Below are 17738 nucleotides of genomic sequence, written 5' to 3'. Positions count from 1 at the left end.
ACTTCAAATATGTAAAGGACTTAATCACTGTGGGTGGAGACCTTACATACAACCTGGCTGAAATCCAAAACAGAAGTACAGTTTTATAGTTTCTGCATTTATTTAGGATTATTCTAGTTTAAAGACTATCTAGACAACAAATTACAAATGTAAAAATACTTAACAACTGCAAAAATTCAGGACTACATCAAAGAATAAATCTATCATTCATAAACATTTGCTGTCTGTTAAAGTTGTACATATTTGATACAACCACTAAATCTGCTGGAAGAGCTTCTAACTTGCAAAAGTCAGCAAAACAATTGCAAGATCTGCATATGAAAGAAGGAACAGTAATCCAAAATTTTATTTTTATATAGGAACTTCGCCATGCAACAAAAACAAACACAAAGTAGCTGGTTCAATTTAAAGTTTCTTCGCACTAACATGATTTTTTTTCCAAGCAGTGCAGACCAAACTTTAAAATGAGAGAACCCCTTTCCTCAAACCTGAAGGATGTTACACAATACTCTACAATAGACTTTGCTAGACTACATGAAAGACAGCAATATTTTACTCCAAGTAACGTCAATGACTAACAAACTCAATCTGTAAATGGGGAAAAAAACCTACACACAGATGCAGACTGATTCCTGGAAAGAAATAGCTTTTTTCTGGGTTCTACATAAAGATAGAAAAGGACTTGGTTGCGTTTTGTTTTTCTTTTAAACTAAGATACCTTGTGGGATGATTACATCAACCAGCAAGTAATGTCACTTAGACAAAAAAAATTCAGACAATCCATTTTATTATTGGAAGAGATGTTACTAATTGCAAAATGTTTGGAGATTAAAGGTTTTTTTTCCCTTGCAACTACTATAAAGTATGTCTCTGCAACCCAGTCTGCCAATGAATACAAGCAAGGAGTATAATCTCTCTCATGCTGCCCACTGCCTATCCTCCAGCCCCTAGTCCCCCGTTACCTTTAGAAGTTTCAAGAGGAAATGGACACTGGAGTTTTCCCATACCTCTTCTCAACATTTAGCTTACATTGCAAGAGTGTTCTGGGACATAGGAGTTTGTTAAACTTAGACCAAGAACTTCAAGATTTTAACAATAAACAGGACCTGCTACACAGAAATATTGTCAAAGTAACAAATCCAGTGGGTGCTAAATGGTGGCAGCCTCCAAAATGCTCCATCTGATATTTTATCTAGAACAATTACCTTTTAGTAGTCTACTTACCTCAGCAAGAATTAACTCAGAAATCAATCTAAATAAAAAGATAATATACATAAAACCTGCTTTGATTTATTAAGCAACTATCTGAGCCACATATTACTCAAATTTGTATCATGCCCACATACCTTAAAATGAAAATGGTTTACTTCAAATGAATTCAAACAAATTTTGCTGATTTCACAAGGCTTTGAATGAGATCCCAAGAAGGGAAGCATCCTCATACCAAAATCCTCATACCAAATTCATTTTGGTATGATTCTTCATACCAAAAAAAAAAAAAAAAAAAAAAAAAATAGAACTCAAACAATTTGAGCTCAGTATGATAATGCAGTCAAACATGCTTGGTTGTTGACTTGCTTTATGCATATTTATCTAATGTAAATTTCAACTTGAATGCCAAAAGATCAGAAACCAGGTTTCTAGTGATAATACTGAATCTTTTGCATGTACGTATCTGGTTATTTTTAAACACAGAGAAACGGAAAAAAAAAAGTGAACCAGATGCAGATCCTCTTTAAAAGCACTTCAAAACATTTCCTTCAAACGCACTTCAATGGCTGTAAGCACATTTCCAGTTATGACTAGTCTTTCATTCTTAGTATTTTAGGGACCTTATTTTATAGTGAATGCAATCAAAACTCCTTGTTTTGATGAAAGCCACCTATATGTTGTACCTCTGGAACAGTATTTTTTCAAATTACTTCAAGTACTGTAACAATACTGAGTAACTAGGTGTAATGATGATGTCAGTTTAATTCCCACCCCTTCTCACTGCAGCAGAAGGACTAGAAATAAAACATGACAAATAATAACCTGCTGGCATTCTTCACCTACTCTACACAACTCCAGTTAATTCAGTTGTCCTTTAACTCGGTCAAAAGAGGATCACTGCAGCACTGAAAACACCACCTCTGGAGCCCTTCAAGAATGTGCCTGCTATGCCTTTAACACAGAAGAAAATGTCAGTACTCCAAACTTTTAACCCCCCTCTCACCTCAGTGCTCTCTGCCCAAGGGCCTCAATCCTCCTGTTTGTAGGAGGTGCTGGTAAGAGTGACAGCAAGCTTACACACACCTTCTCATCTCAGCCTTGCCAAACACTTTCCTACTAATGCTGTCTACCTCACCCTTTAAGCAATTCTACTCTAAAACCAAACACAGAAATACTTGTACGGTTGTCTTCCTTTCCACTCTGCTTCTGTGTGTTGGTGACTAACTGACAGACTGGGTAGGAAACCTTTGCCAATTCAGTAATACAGGAGGTACCAGCCAGGCAGCCAAAAGCTTCACACATCAGAACTCACATTCTGGTGAATGTACAAATTATTGAAACAAGGGTGTTTTTCATTGTGACCAAACCAGATTAAATATCATTACATCTTATTCCTTTTACAAATCCAAAGCAGTCCCATATGCAGCCCAATTGCCTTCCTACAGCTATAGCTGCTCTCGAATCAGTCCTTCCTGTACTGCCTTTGTTCAGCTACTGAGGGCTGCCCTTCTGGCCCTTCACTTCACAAGCTTTTTCAATGTAGTAGCTTGACTTGGGCAAACGGTTAAATATTTTTCCCCTTACCACACAAATGCAAATATATTGCTTGTACTGGTCCTGCAAAACCTCTAAATACTTCTCAAGCTGAGCATTTAGCCCAGCAGAACTATAATTATGCTGGTAGCTAAATTCCCTTCCATTTTTTTCTGGTTTTGTTCCTCCATTCTCTTTTATACATCATAATCCTCTCCCTTTCCTGAAAAAGACAGAAGGAATAAAAGGAGGAGAAAGAATCCCACTCTTCTTCTTGCCACTTTACTCTATATCCCTGATCTATTCTGTATTTTGTAAAAGCTCTCCACTTTAAGTTCCTTTTCCTGTGTTTATTCAGGGTATTCTCCGTTTCCTATTTCCTCCTTCCTTTCCTAGCAGCTGGACTCCTCAAAGGAACTGGTTCTGCCCCTTTGAGAGGTTTGGGCTTTTTTCCTTTTGGTAGAAGACAAAAGAGCCAGCTCTCCCCAGTATTTCATTTCTTTATCACTCAAGAGCATACAAGTTGCTTTTGGAGTTGATAATCTTCCATGTCTTCTTGTGTAACGGCTCTCAAGTCGATAATTTTAAATAATCCATTGCAAGTAGAAATTATCGATAATCTGCAAACAGGCAACCCTCAAAGAATGTCTTCTAATGGGGAAACAAGTTAAAAACTTATATAAACCCTAGAACACACAAGGAAATATATCTAGAAAAAGATTTTAGAAAAGTCATGTTCATGTAATCACTAGAGGTAGTATTGCCACAAAAACTGACAATTTTTTCTTACTTCTGCACTGCAAATTACTTCATTTCTGCCTGTGATGAAGTTTAGATTACCAATTTCAGAAGTTTCAGCACTATGAGTGAGCTAAAAATTACATAAGGGTTTTTTTTCTTCTTCTGTTTTTTGTGTGAAAGAAACACACCATTGCATATGTCAGATGATGTGTTGCTGTTATCAAGTCTAGATATCCTGCATCTGTTCTAAATAAATGGTTTAGTTATCACAGTAGCCTTGACAGTAAACATGATGTTCCTAAGTCAACCAGGATTTTCAGGTTACAAGGACAAAAATGAAAAGACACACAAATTATCAAACTGACACTCCCACATAATCTGTGTAATCCACAGCTGACCTGCCATTTCTTTCATTACTTGTACACACAATTTAACACTTTAAGTATGGCTGTAATCATATAATGAGATTTGCTAAAGCCAGACTTTGTGTGAACTAGTCCAACAGTAGCATTTTGATGATCTACTTGCTGAACACCAAGAGTACTTTTGAAATGTTTTGAAACTAGCAGAAACAGTAGCCTTAGCCATACACATTTAAAATGCTCTATCACATTTGGAAGGCATATGAATTTCTAATAATTACCTAGAAGTGACTCCAATATTCAATGAAATAAAAGCACATCATAATTTAAAATACAGAATGACTAATGTTCTGTACATATGCAATAACAGCCTATTAAAGACTCCCTCTCATAAAAATAACAGAATTGTATAACATTTTGAAGTAAACATTGCGCTTACAGCACCGTACTTATGAGTATGTCATTGTTTCAGTAACAAAAAATATAATGCAGCAGTTCACCCAGTGAATAAGTACTGTGATCCAGTATTTTAATTATGACGTCAAAAGGGTCTCATCCATTACACAGATAAAACAAAACTTTAAAATAAAACAGAAAATGAGACATCACAAACTGTAATTGCAAAACCAATCCTGTGCATGATCTGTGTCAGAAGATGGAGGCATCATCAATAAAAGGTTTATTATTAAGCTGATACTTTACTCCATCACATGGCCTAAAAAGTGAAAGGATGACGTTCGAGTTCTAGATATTGAGAATTTTAGACTGAAATACATACTTCTGCTTATTTCCCTGCCCAGAAACTATAAAGGTATTGGTGAAAAAGTAGTAAGGGATATGTGCACACACATGCAAGATCCAGTATTTCCTGGAGAAATGAACATTAGTTCAGAGAAATTTTTAGTTTAAATTATGAAATCTTTAATGCTCACATACAGCTAGAGTGCCACACCGTTAACCATGGGAAACCAACACTGAGCAAAACACTTGCAGATAGCATGAATGCCTGCTTCAAACACTACCAGATGATCAATCTTTTCTTAGATCAATTGTCTATACTGAGGTTATAAAAGAGCATTTCCAAAGTCTCATCACAAAGGACCTCACCACTGTCAATACAGCAGCCTCACTGAAATTTGACATTACACAGTACTTTCCAACAGTTACTACTGCTGGAATAATTAAATATGTACAGCAACAGTTAAAGTTAACAAGACATACAAGGATTTGCACCCATTTCTATTTCCATACAGAACCACTCATCTACCCACACCTTCACAGAACACTCAGTTCACTTTTGTGACACTTCACAGACAAAGAAACAAGGACGCTTCTAACTTTAAGAACCACTAAATATTCCGAGTTGGAAAGGACCCACAGGGATCACAGAGCCCAAGTCTACAGTGAATGGCCTGCATGGGGATTGAACCCACAAGCTCAGCAATACCAGCCTCATTCTCTAACCAACTTGGGTTTCTTGCACCTTCTTAATTACCCATCATCTGTATCTTCTTTCCCTCATTTGTAATACATTTTGACTTCCTACCATTATCCTTGTATTCAGATTAAACATCAGTTCTGATATACTACCAAGCAACCTGAAAGTTTCTGTTTTCCTTCCAGACAAAATACCGATACTTCTCCTTCCTCACACACCAAAAAAAAAAAATTCTAATCAAAATACTACACCCTTACCCACTGAGGCTAATAGAACTGAGTCTTTTCACAATCTGTTTTTCACAAGAAATTTGGTTTTTCCACTAAAAAATCTAAACAAATTTCTTCTTCAAAACCAGCAATAGTTCTCCTCCAACTGAAAATCAGTTTTCCAACTCCAAAAAGATAATCTTAATATAGCTTTGCCCAGCTTGCAAATCTAATCTTATTTAAGGTGCTGTAAAGTGCTTTTTGGTTATCTTATTTTCTTCCCATTTTCTCTCCAGAGGCACTCAAAACTTGACCAGGGAGTTGGCTATAGTAAACCTGAGGACAACGGATTCAGAAAGACAAAAGGTTGTTTCTGCAATGAAAACTGAAAGACAAAATACTTGGCTAGATGTGGGCCATGAAGGTTGATTCCAAGTAGGTCAGACATTGACTAGTGTCAAGATCAGAAAGCAATCTTAATACCTACTTGATTCAGAGCAGAATGGCTAATGGTTGTTTTATTAATGCGATCAGACGAAGAAATGTAAGAAAGCAACAAAGCCTCAACAGGAGAGATGTGGCTGAACATGAGAGAAAATTTCTGAAAAAAAAAGAGTCTAGAGATAGTAAGAAGGTAATGAACAGAGAGGTCTCTGGAAGGATGATGAGACAAAGCCGTTTACATTCTTGCTCTCTCCTTACTTTAAGCCCATATTATTTCCAGAATCCTATTGAGTTCAGGCTTCTGCCTGTAAATTCACCTCATGCTCCACTACTCTAAGAAAGGAATGCAGAAGTATTTTTACTGTTGTGATAAAAGAGGAAAATTCCTTTTCTTACAACACTAGAAATATAACCATGTAGAAACAGTAAGGTTATATTATGCTTATGACCTTATATATATTTTATAATATATATATATTATATTCCCATGTCTTTGACTAAGACAGTCTTATTTCTAAGTTCAAAATTGTTATCTTGTGTGTGGTGCAGTATCATTCATATTAGAAAGTTCAAATTAACAATGTAAACAAACATTTTTTCCTACCACTTGCTGTGTAAGCTTACCAAAATCTTACCAAATGAGTCTGCATGCCCATTTAACCTTGTTGCTGCATTATGGTTTTGCCACAAAGGGTTTAATACTTTCTTCCCTTAGTTTCTCTTTTTTCTCCTGTAAATGTCATCGGTTACAATGACTTACCACCTTAATTCCCTAACAGCAAAAGGATGTACAGCAGTTCTGTTTGCTCAGTTTCTTCCTCCAAAGGCTTAGTGAGTAACTGGAAATTATGTATAGATAAGAAAGATACTGTACCAAACAACAGGTAAGTATACTAGAATCACTGTAATGCATTATAAAGAACAGTTCAATGAGAAATTAGATTTTCTTCTTAACCAGAAGTAAGCAAAATATTGTTTCAACCAATAATACCATAGTGATAATTCCTGCATGTTTACTGCCTCTGAAAATATACCTCTGCCTAATAGGGGAAGTAATTAAGATGTTATTTTACTTTACAACCAGATTTCTTAAAATTTCTTCTTTCCCCTTAATATTTCATAATCAAGAAAGCAGCCTAATAATTTAGGTCATTATAATACGAAAAGAGTAAGGAACATGAACTTTAAAAAGCAATAGAAACCAAAAAGAAGTGGAAACAAGGCAAGTATTCTAATATTATGCATATACTTAGCTCCTCAAGTACAAGAGCAAACCTCAGTAAGAAATGGAAGAATTTTAGGCACAAATAATATCACTAGTACAAGCTATTATTAAACAAATTTTGAGGTCATTAAATGATGCAAAAAAAATGGCACACTGATGCACAATAAATTTATGTTTCTTAAAGGGAAGAAAACTGCATTCCACAATTAACTTTATTAGTATGCAATGAGATCACAGAGAAACAGTTAAGAAAGGCAAATATTAAAACTTGTAAACTTGTACGCAGGAATTCAGCTTGATCAAAGAACCAAACTGCACTGGCACACCCTTGTAACCAGTTCTAGAAGACATTCATTCCAGCAAAACAGAATGCTTTGGTATCAACAGGTTGAAGTTTAACGACCTGACAAAAACAAATGACTGAAACACTCCAAAAGTTCCAGCTGGTTTAACAGTCCATGAATATTACAGACTCAAAGATAAAATTAAAAGAAAACAAACCACAAACAAAAAACACCAAAAAAACACCAAAATATAAATACATGTGTTCTATTCATGTCATGTATAATTAAGTACTCAGCAATCTAATGGCCAGACAAATTGATTTATTCAAATTAAAAATATATTTTTAAGTTATGACAGAAATTAAAAAGAGCATTTAATATAAACCATTCATGTAGCACATTTACTTTTTAAACTGTTGTTCCACTTGTTTTATCACTCAAGGAGTCAAATAGTTCTCTGCACTAATGTTTTTAATTAAACAAGACACATTATGGTGCATTTTTATGTAAGAAGAGATGGATTTAATGAGTTCAATCTAGATTTTGAATTTTAAGTAATTAAATTATGCCAAAGAGCACATTGGCTACAATTTTCAACTACAGTAATTTTTAACTTACTCTTTGCACACTGCATTTCTAAAATTGAAATGTAACAAAAACATAGGAAACCATCAAAAAAACTACAGCTGACATTATTAAATACAATACTTACAATGAAAAGTTATAGAACAAAATAAATTTATATAAAACATACTACATTTTTCAAACTATGCAGTTCAATAAAGATTGAATGTTCAATCAATTACATGAGCTGAACAGCCTGGGTCACAGTATTTTTGAAGGATTTAAACCAATCATCGTTCATCATCGAATGGTTATTTTTACACAAACTGGGGGAAGAATATATTCCCAGTTTGGTTGTTGGAAAGTCTCTGGCCACCTATTGTCCTGGCCTTTATTTAGGAACTCATCAGCATTCAGATCTTAGCTGAATTTAAAATTCTGAATCTAGGTCTTATTCCACTGCCCTAACATAGAAAAAAAACCACTGGCAAATGGGAACAAGTTCTCAGCAGAGGCCACCAACACTGTTGGAGGCTGTAGCACAGACCCTGTGAGGGCAGACTAGGAAGCAGGGTCTGTCCCACCTGGATGAGACTGGGGGAGCCTAACAGCAGCCCCCAGGACCAACATGGAAGTTATGCAGAAGATGGAGCCAAGCCCTTGTCCTCCATCCACAGGACGAGAGACAACAGGAGCAAGTTGAAACACAAAATGTTCAGAGAGGAAATAAAGAGAATGTTTGACACCCAGATGATGGCCCAGTGGTCGACATGTTATCTCCACTCTTGGCGATTTTTATGACCTTCCTGGATACAGCTTTTGTACCTGTTATGACCCAAAGTTCTACTTCATGCAGAACATTGAAACAGAAACCAACTGAGGTCCCACTTCACTAAATTATTCTGTGGTTCTATACAGTATCTGTCTAACTAAATGTTTAACTAAAAGTTACAACATTTGACTAAATTTAGGCTTTAGCAGAATTGTAACTACAACCTCCAAACAGTTTTCTTTAAAACAAACAATAATTTAAAGAAATCCTTTTCATATCTATTAGCTGCTTGTCCACTGAAAATCAGGGATGACATGCTCTTGTTTTCATTCTGCGCGTCCCCTGAGCATGAAAGGGGACCATCACTTTTCCTGGCTTCATGGATATTTAACCCATTAACTGCATGATAAAGGACACTCAAGGCGACTTCCCTTTAGGCATTCTCACTTAGAAACACTTAAGCTATGTTGCATCAACTCAAAATAATACTGAGTTTTCTACCCAAGACATACTACAGATGTTGGAGAGGGAGCAAAATAGTTTGACACACTAGGACAAAGCACCAAGTGCCCTATATGCTGTTCAAAACTAATGCTTTTTCAGTATTTGCAGAAATGGTTTCAGAAAACCTAAATATAAAGCTGCTTAAAGGCCTTTCATAGAATTTGGTTGAGCAGTCCACAAGTCTACTGCAAGGATAAGAAACCAGACAGTCAATGCCTTCTAGCATATTATGGCATGCAGATAATGTATATCTGTTAATATCAAGTCATGACAAACTTCAAATATCCTTCTAAAAAGTCTGACTAAAAATATTATTTCACCACCCTGCATAGTTATAACAACTGCACAAACACATCACAGCATAACAAACTACAAGAAGAGACATCATGTATTATCAACCCACCAAAAATTTTTACATCACTTCAAAAGTTCGAAAAAAATTATGTTAAAAAATTATTGAAAAAATTATGTTAAAAATTATTGAAAAAAACACCATAAAAATTGCCAAATACTATGATCTCTTTCAAAAAAAACAAAGTAAAAACATTTCTGCATTCCAAAGTGAATTTAAAATTCAGCTTTGTGGGTTCACTGGCAGAATTATTGATCAGTGTCATAATTTAGGAATAGTATTCCCAGTTTGGAACTCTCACTAAAAAGAAATCTTGGCTGTTCCCTCCATGTCCCCACTCCAGTGAAAAAAACAAAAGGCAGAGATTACAGGTTGATGTAAGAACAAGTTACTGGAAACAGCAATGAGATAAGAAAATGGACAGTAACAGCAACAGTATTAATAACAGAAGTGTACAAAAGAGGGTGATTTATATGCAAAACGCTCCCTAAAGACCCCAGGTTCCCTCTTCCCACCACACTTCTTCTTGACCTGATGCCACACCCTTCTTTCCAGAAGTGAGATCACCCTACTTCCAACAGGATGAAGTGCATGGTATAGAATAACAACCTAGACACTGCCACATGGGCCCAGGCTCTACCCCCTCACTGCTACTGCAGAAAAATTAACTCTGTCTTGGCTGAAACCAGGGCAATAAGATAGCAATCTCAGCAAGTGGCAGAGCTCTTTGGAAAGAAACCTGGAAAAAATACCAAAGCCCAAGAAAATTATGGCACAGCTTAAGAGTGCTGCAGTCTAAAGATATCCTTCTAAACACTGCTTATAAATGTGCATCCCGTTGGTTGGCAAAGGCCATGAGAAACTTTCAGTGTCCTGTATGGTTTAAGCTGCTGTGGCTTCCAACTGCTGAAATATGAACAAGTTCAGGTACACCTATGTATGTTACAATCACACATGCAACTACATTGCAAACCTAGCTTCAAATTCATTTGTTTCTGAGTGATTCTGGTGTAATCTCATTACACTTCAGCCAAATAAATTCTCTGGTTTATTTATTCTCCACTTTGATGTACACCTATTTCATCACACTGATTTTAGGTCTGCCAATGCATAACAATGAAAACTGAAGACTCCAGTTCATTTTCACACCCACTTTGCAAAGCACCTGTAAGTTTTACTAAGTTTTGCACTGTTGCTGTCACAAACTTAAATCTAATATGCTTATCACCAGCTTCTGCAAGCATGCTTATGAAATACTCACTGAAATTCAGTATATGTCCATCTTCCTCGCAATGTCCAAAACATGGTTTTAGTGGGCTAGTCTCCAATTTTAGGGAAGAGAAGATACATAGGAATAGAATGCCCTAATGTTACCTTGAAATCACCTTTAACTGAAGAAGCCAGATTAGGAGAAAAGCAGCCAGAAGTACATTTTCACAAGCTCCCTAACAGAGAGCACAGTTACAAAGGTTTAGGAAAACCCAGGTATGCGGCAATTAAAAGATAACCTTGCACCTATTTACACAGTTGTTAGAGTAGTTCCAAAGTCTGTCTTTTGGGAGCCAGCTGTTGGATTGACACAAGCTTTACTGCCCACAGCTGAGGATCTGGGTCTTGTGCAATCCAGTGCCCTCCAATTCCACTGGGAACCCAACATTTCTTTTGTAGCTCAGTCCATCTTTGGGGTTGTCCAGGATGCGATTACACAACATTTTCTCTGACACTGCAAGCCAGCTTAAGAAGTTTTCCTGTCCGCTCCCTTTCCTTCATGCCACTTGTTCCAAATGAGACAAAAAAAATTAATTTTAACTTAGGTCACTTGTGATACAGTTTATAGCACAGACCTATAAAAAGCTGTTGTGTTTACACAACCGAGGAAACAGCAGATTCCAGTGTTTGTGAGAGGCTAAGTAAAGAAAAGTCTTGAGAACAAAGACAGCTTAAGAGAACAGTTAATACACATGATAAAACTACAACTCCACCTTATTTTTAGATCTTTGTGACTTCATGGTTTGTAATTCTCTCTCTATAGTTTATAAACCTCTCTTTCATTAGGAATTAATGTTTGTTTTCCAACTGTCTTTGTCCTCAAATGGTCTTGCATTAGTCTCCCAGTCAAATTTTACCTAATACATAACCCAAACATCACCTGCAACCCATACCTCCATATCTGAATCCATGCAAGCAATCCCATAATTTCATTTTGAAATTAAAAGGCCTCCCAATCTAAATGCACTTGAATAACTGAGGCCTCTAAAAACTGTTTGATAAGTACAGGTACCAAATGAACTGTATGTTTATGTATCAACACTGGATATTTAAAAGGCAAAGGTTTCTTACTTTAGAAATATCTGACAGTACTAGAAACCCAAACCATATCCAGTATTATGAAATAATGAATAGTAATGAACATTTTTGTGACAACTATGAAATCCTTGCAGTCAAACAAGACTAACAGATATCAGAGATGGAAAATACTCATTTAAAGCATACCAGACCTGTACGCTAACACTATTCCTCTAACATATTATCCGCTCACAAAAAAAAAACTCTCAAAATTCTTGCACAGTTTCTGGTAAACAGGATGATATAGACTGTGCAAAAAAGGTCTAAAAAACTGATTAAAACTGATTTGATAGTTACTCTCACTAAATACTACAAAAAATGAATCCTTGAGACCAGTGAATTCACATAAAGAAGCATTTTAAAAGCTTTAATTGTACATGCTAATAACTTTAATCACAACACTTTGAACACGTATAATAAATCCATTTAATTAAAACATCTGTAAAAGACTTTCTTAAGTCCTGAAATATACTGCAGCTGCTCAAGCACATAAGCAGAATGATAAAGGTAATACCAGCTAAATCAGCTCCACTGACCTGTCGATAAAAAACCTTACACCATGAACAACACATAGATTAAGAACTGGGGTAAACATCAGAAAAGATCCCACGTGGGGCTGCATGCAGAGCAAGAAATACCACACCATACACATTTATGCAAGCATATAAGCACTTTCAAAGTCCTAGCCTAAAAACAACTTTAGTGATAACCGGCTTACATGAGACTTGAGCAGGATCAAAACTGAGAGCTAGCCAAGCAAAAAAAACAAAAGACAGATAACATCTGATGTCAACAAACATAAAATAATATACCCCTGAAAAAAAACTTGCAGTTATTCGCACATGACATTACATTTAAAGCCAAATGTAAGCAGATAAACAAAACAACCACTCACAGGATGTGCAGCTCAGCAGAATCTCTGCTTAATACAGGCACACAAGAGACAAGAAAAAGTGCTCTGATGAAGAGAGGAAAGGTATTGAAAACATTCTCAATTCACCTGGAATATTGTCTTTTGTGACATCATAAAAAACACAGAAAAACAGAAGTAGTTCATAGATTTGTATGAGCTGTGAACAAATACTAAAGACTCTGAGAAAAAAGAAAATGCACACATTTACCCCTCTTCCCCCACCCCTGCAAAAAAAAGCACTACACAAAACCCGAAGGAAACCAAGAAGACAGAAAATTTAAGCAGCAAGAGTACACTTCCCTTCCTAATACAAGGAAATGTGCAACCATGATTAAAAAGCAAACTACTAACAACAAAAGGAACCACATAATGCTGCTGTGGAAGTCATTGTCAAAGACAGATGCAGAGAAAACTCACCTCAGAAAGGGACAATGTTTCTATTGATTTTAAATCAATAGGCGCCTGCACCAGACTAGACAGGTTTTTTCCTACAAATCAGATTTAAAGATTTAGCTTTGACTGTGTGAAACAGTAACTACATAACCAAAATTAGATGGACAACTGCCTTCTAGGCAAGTCATTCTACATAACACATGGGGGTCATCATTGTCCACGTGAACCAGACCTCTCTGCATCCAGTATTGCATAAACCACAGAGCTTGACATTTGAGTGAGGCACCACCCTCTCCCTCTGAGCATCTTACAGGTTGCAACTGACAGTGACAACCTCCCTTACACTTGTACCTTGTCGCTGTCACTGTACTGTCGCCCACAACCAATTCAAGTGAGACATACGATCTACTCTCTAGATGAGCACAGTATGCAGAAGAAAGCATCTATGTGTATGCAGCAAATAAAAATGGATCACCGTTCCTTCAGTAGAACTACAACAAAGAAGCTTCTTTGTATATTCACATTTTTGTACAGTTTTTCACATCTGCATGAAGACTGGTCTATCTCACAGAATAATTTTAAAATGCCATATTCAGAAATTCAAGAAAGCTCCTCATTCAGTTTTTGATAAAGAAATTCTAAGTGAAACAAGTTAAAGAAATACAAACGTAAGCATGAGCTCAAATGTTGACTCAGATCATGTTAGTATTACTCATATTAGTCATCTTACTGGCCTCTTGCTGAGAACCCCATGGGACACATGAATACATAGAGAACCCACCAAAATCAGTGCACAGCCAGGGTCGGAGGTTTTGAAACAGCATCTCTATTAAGTCAAATGAAAAAATATAACTGTGTGCTTGCCTAATGACAGGGATAACATTTGCATGCAAGCCTAGGTAAAAAGTAGCAGGTGTGTTACAAGAAAAATGCTAGCCTGTAACAGAACCGGAGCACTAGGACAAGATAATTCGGGTTGAAAGGCACTGCAGGAGGTCAGCTAGTTCAACCCCCTACTTAAAGTTCCAGTTACTTTTCTAAAAAAAGCCACCAGATTTTGGTTGCCTTTTTCCAGTTGTTTTTTTTTTATTTTTAGAATAACATTTTTTAGAACAAATACTTATTTTATTATTGCATGGTCAATTCTGTTAACTGCTTTTTAATTGCAAGTTTGTAACTTTTGATACTCTTCTATTCATAATGAACACCATTTAATTACTGTCTCTGTTTAATACTACTACATTTCTGAGTTGTGTTTATTTCCCTTTTAAGGCTCTTTCAGATGGGATCTCAGGTTATTTCTTGTAACTGCAAACATTGTCACTTAGCTTTTGTTTACATAAGTCATACTGTAAAAATGTCCCAAAGCTGAAATAAAAAGAGACCAATGGCAAAGCAACAACCTCATTCAGCAATTGCTTTTCTCCTAACTTCAGAAAGATGATGCCACTGCTGGTACAACATGACAGTAACATTCACTTTAGTGCTGTTCTGTGGGGTCATGCATAACACTACCTCCACATAGTTTGGAAATGGTTATTCTACAGAGATTTCAACTTTTTATTAGCCTAACCATAATTTTGAACAGCTACAAGTAAAAAGCAGTAGCAACCTCCTTTCATTTTCCATTCTGCAGTTCTAGTCAGTCTGATTCAACCAACAAGGATGTTGGACCATTTTCTGCATTCCATGTACTTCTTACTCATTACAACTTCCCCTCCCGGCAGCAAATACTCCTTCCCCATGTTGCTGTCATTGGTGCTTACAAAAAATGAAAATCTGCAAATAGGTCAAATTTAGTCTTCTCTGGAACGTCCACCACAGCTTAAAATCCCTGCTATTTCATACAGTAATACCAAAGTTTTTTAGTTCAAGAGTCTAGACTTACACCATGTAAGTCACTCAGGATGCATTCTCATCAAGCAGAACACAATAGTGGCTACTGTATTCCTACTGAATCCTTAAATTACTGCCACAAACTCTAAAAAGGGAAGAAAAGTGCGCATGCCCAAAGAACATCACTACAGCATTAGCACCATATCAGTTATGAAGACTGAGATGCAGGGAAGGAAAAGAAAGTTAATCCATAAAACTGATCCAAAATACCTTTAAGTGTGCACAGAGTCTCTCTATAGTCATCTGTCAATGCTGATTTTCCATAAAATAGAAACTTAAGAAATACTTCTCTCTCACCTACTTACATACATGTTACATTTAATTAGTAACAGAACAAATTAAAAGATAATAAATTGGTAAGCTTTACAGAGCTAAGATGTCAGAAACAATGATCACAAAGCAAATAATCTCAAGTACAGAATTACACTCAAAATTGTCAATAGCCATTACAATCTTCCCAATTAAGTTTTCTTCTGTACAGCAACCAAAAGGAATACAGTCAGCAATTCCCAGCATAAAACAATTTATGAATAACCAAAGGAAGGTGTTATTTGAAGGTGTTATTTTCTCACCTGTCGCTGACTGCAGAAGTGAAAAATTTGAAGACAATGCCACAATCAGGTTCTAATTAGACTTCAGTCGCAAAAAAAAAAAAAAAAAAAAAAAAAGAGAGAAAAAGAAAAGGAAAAAAATCTGAGGAAGTTTCATCTGAAATTCTTTTCTTAAAAGAAAAATTATCTTCTGCAAATTAATCAAATCAATTAATTCACAACCCACACCTAACGGAACACTTCCCCACGCAGAAGCAAATTCAATAGACACTTACAGAGAAAAACCACAAGTGTGGTTTTTCGTGACTGTTTGCCCTCCTTCTGCGAAGAGATTTTTTTTTAACGGCACAAATAAGTATTCGCGAGGAAGTTCTCCCGCAACACACGGCACCTCCGCCGGGGAGGAGCGGCAGCCACCCTTCCAGCTTCCCCGCCGCCCAGGTCGGCCCCGGCCCGCCCCCCGGGAGCCCTGTTTACGGAGGGGGAGGAAGCCAGCGCCGTGCCCCGCTCACAGCGCCCGGCGGGCAGGGTCTCCCGCCCCCCGAGAGCCCGCCCGCCCCCGCCCGACGGGGCTGAGCCCCCGCCGGCGGGACGGGGCTCGGGACACGGCGGTGCAGCCGCCACCCCGGCCACCCGCTGGGCCCCGCCGGCGGGCGGGCGCTGCCGGCCCCACTCACCGCGGCCGTGGCTGTGCAGCGCGGCGCGCAGGCAGCGTCCCGCCCGCTCCCTGCCCATGCACGGCGGCGCCGGCCGGGGGACGCGGCGGCAGCTCCGCGCCGACCCGCGCTCTGGCCGCTGCCTCCGGCTGGGCGGCGCTCCCGCCGCTCACGTCATCGCGCGGCTGCGGGCGGGGCGGGTCCCGCCGCGCTGCCCCGCCGAGGCGCGGCCGCTCCGCCGGGGCTCGCCGTGTCCCTCGGCCCGCGGGGACGCCGTGCGGCCGCAGGGCGGGCGGCGCGCAGCTCTGCCGTGCAGGCGGCAGCCCCCTCATCGCAGAATCGCAGCACGCTCTGAGTTGGAAAGGGCAAGGGACACACGTGGGTCATCGCGTCCAGCTCTTGGCCCTACACACAGTACCATCCCCGCGAGCCGCGTATGTGCTTGAGATCGAAACTCATCTGCAGCTCTGTCAGGTTCCGTCGGCACTAGAGAGGGCACCAGGGTTTTGTCGGTGCGAGTAGCTGAACCGCTGCCGAGCAGGCGAGCGCTGCTGTTTGCCCCCGCTGCCTGCTCGACAGTCGGTGTGGGCAGCGAGGGCTTCTCCTGTCTGCCAGAGGTCTCCGTGTGTGGGAGCCCGCCCAGGTGAAAGCTGGAGGGCTTGGGACCAGCACCGGGAGGGACAGATCTGGCCTTGTTCAGCCATGGCAAACAAGCAGTGCGTCCTTGCTGCGGTCTGACTGCACAGTAGTTAGTGTGTTAGCTGGGCCAAAGAAAAAAAAAAAATGTACGGTTGTTTTTTAAGCAGAGTGTGTGTGTGTGTGTGTGTGTGTGTGTGTGTGCACGCGCGCTAGTTCTGTCCCACCTCTTGGGATTTATTGCACAGTTCTGACTTCTGAAATGCACACTTTTCTGTCACTTCCTGTTTCCGATGAGTTTGTTCCTTGTTTTCTTGTCCTTGCCTAGTAAACATGCTTCACCTGAAGGCTCAGGAACTGGGTTGTCTGTTAGACAAAGGATAAACACAAGCTGGGACAGGGAAGAACTAAAAAGCCATGTAAAAGTTTTATGGTTGATGAGTCTCAGACATGCTAATAGACTCACGCTCGTGACATTCTTGTTTTCAAAGCAGGCTGTTATGGGTCAACTAGCAATTTGGCACTGTTAAAATGTAATTCTTTAAGGACAGTCTTACTTTGTCATGTCATTTCTATGACGTGATGGATGTTCTTTTGCTCTGTACAGAAGAGTATACCCATGTGCTATAACATCATCCCAGAGGTCTCATGTCCTTTAAGGGCAAGATCTAGGCCATTTCAGAACTGGAAATTATATTGGTGGTTAC

The 17738-nt window shown here is 38.5% G+C and overlaps 1 protein-coding gene across 4 annotated transcripts in view; it reads right to left on the bottom strand.

The window, feature by feature from the left end:
- The window catches only part of JAK2 (Janus kinase 2), an 87398-nt gene extending 70925 nt beyond the window's left edge, over positions 1-16473 (bottom strand). For 2 of the 4 annotated variants that reach the window (XM_063181106.1, XM_063181110.1), the window contains exons 1-2: positions 16015-16136; positions 15761-15821 (exon numbers count right to left, since the gene is read on the bottom strand). The gene's annotated coding sequence lies outside the window, so the exon portion shown is untranslated. Of the gene's footprint in view, positions 1-15760; positions 15822-16014; positions 16137-16416 lie in introns of those variants that run through there. The other 2 variants (XM_063181109.1, XM_063181105.1) reach the window with 2 other exon arrangements.
- Between the last annotated feature and the right edge of the window lie 1265 nt (positions 16474-17738).

Source organism: Melospiza melodia, chromosome Z (genome assembly GCF_035770615.1).
Source record: "Melospiza melodia melodia isolate bMelMel2 chromosome Z, bMelMel2.pri, whole genome shotgun sequence".
Lineage (NCBI taxonomy): Eukaryota > Metazoa > Chordata > Aves > Passeriformes > Passerellidae > Melospiza > Melospiza melodia.
The sequence above is the reverse complement of the archived record's forward strand: the minus strand, read 5'-3'. Positions and strand labels throughout refer to the sequence as shown.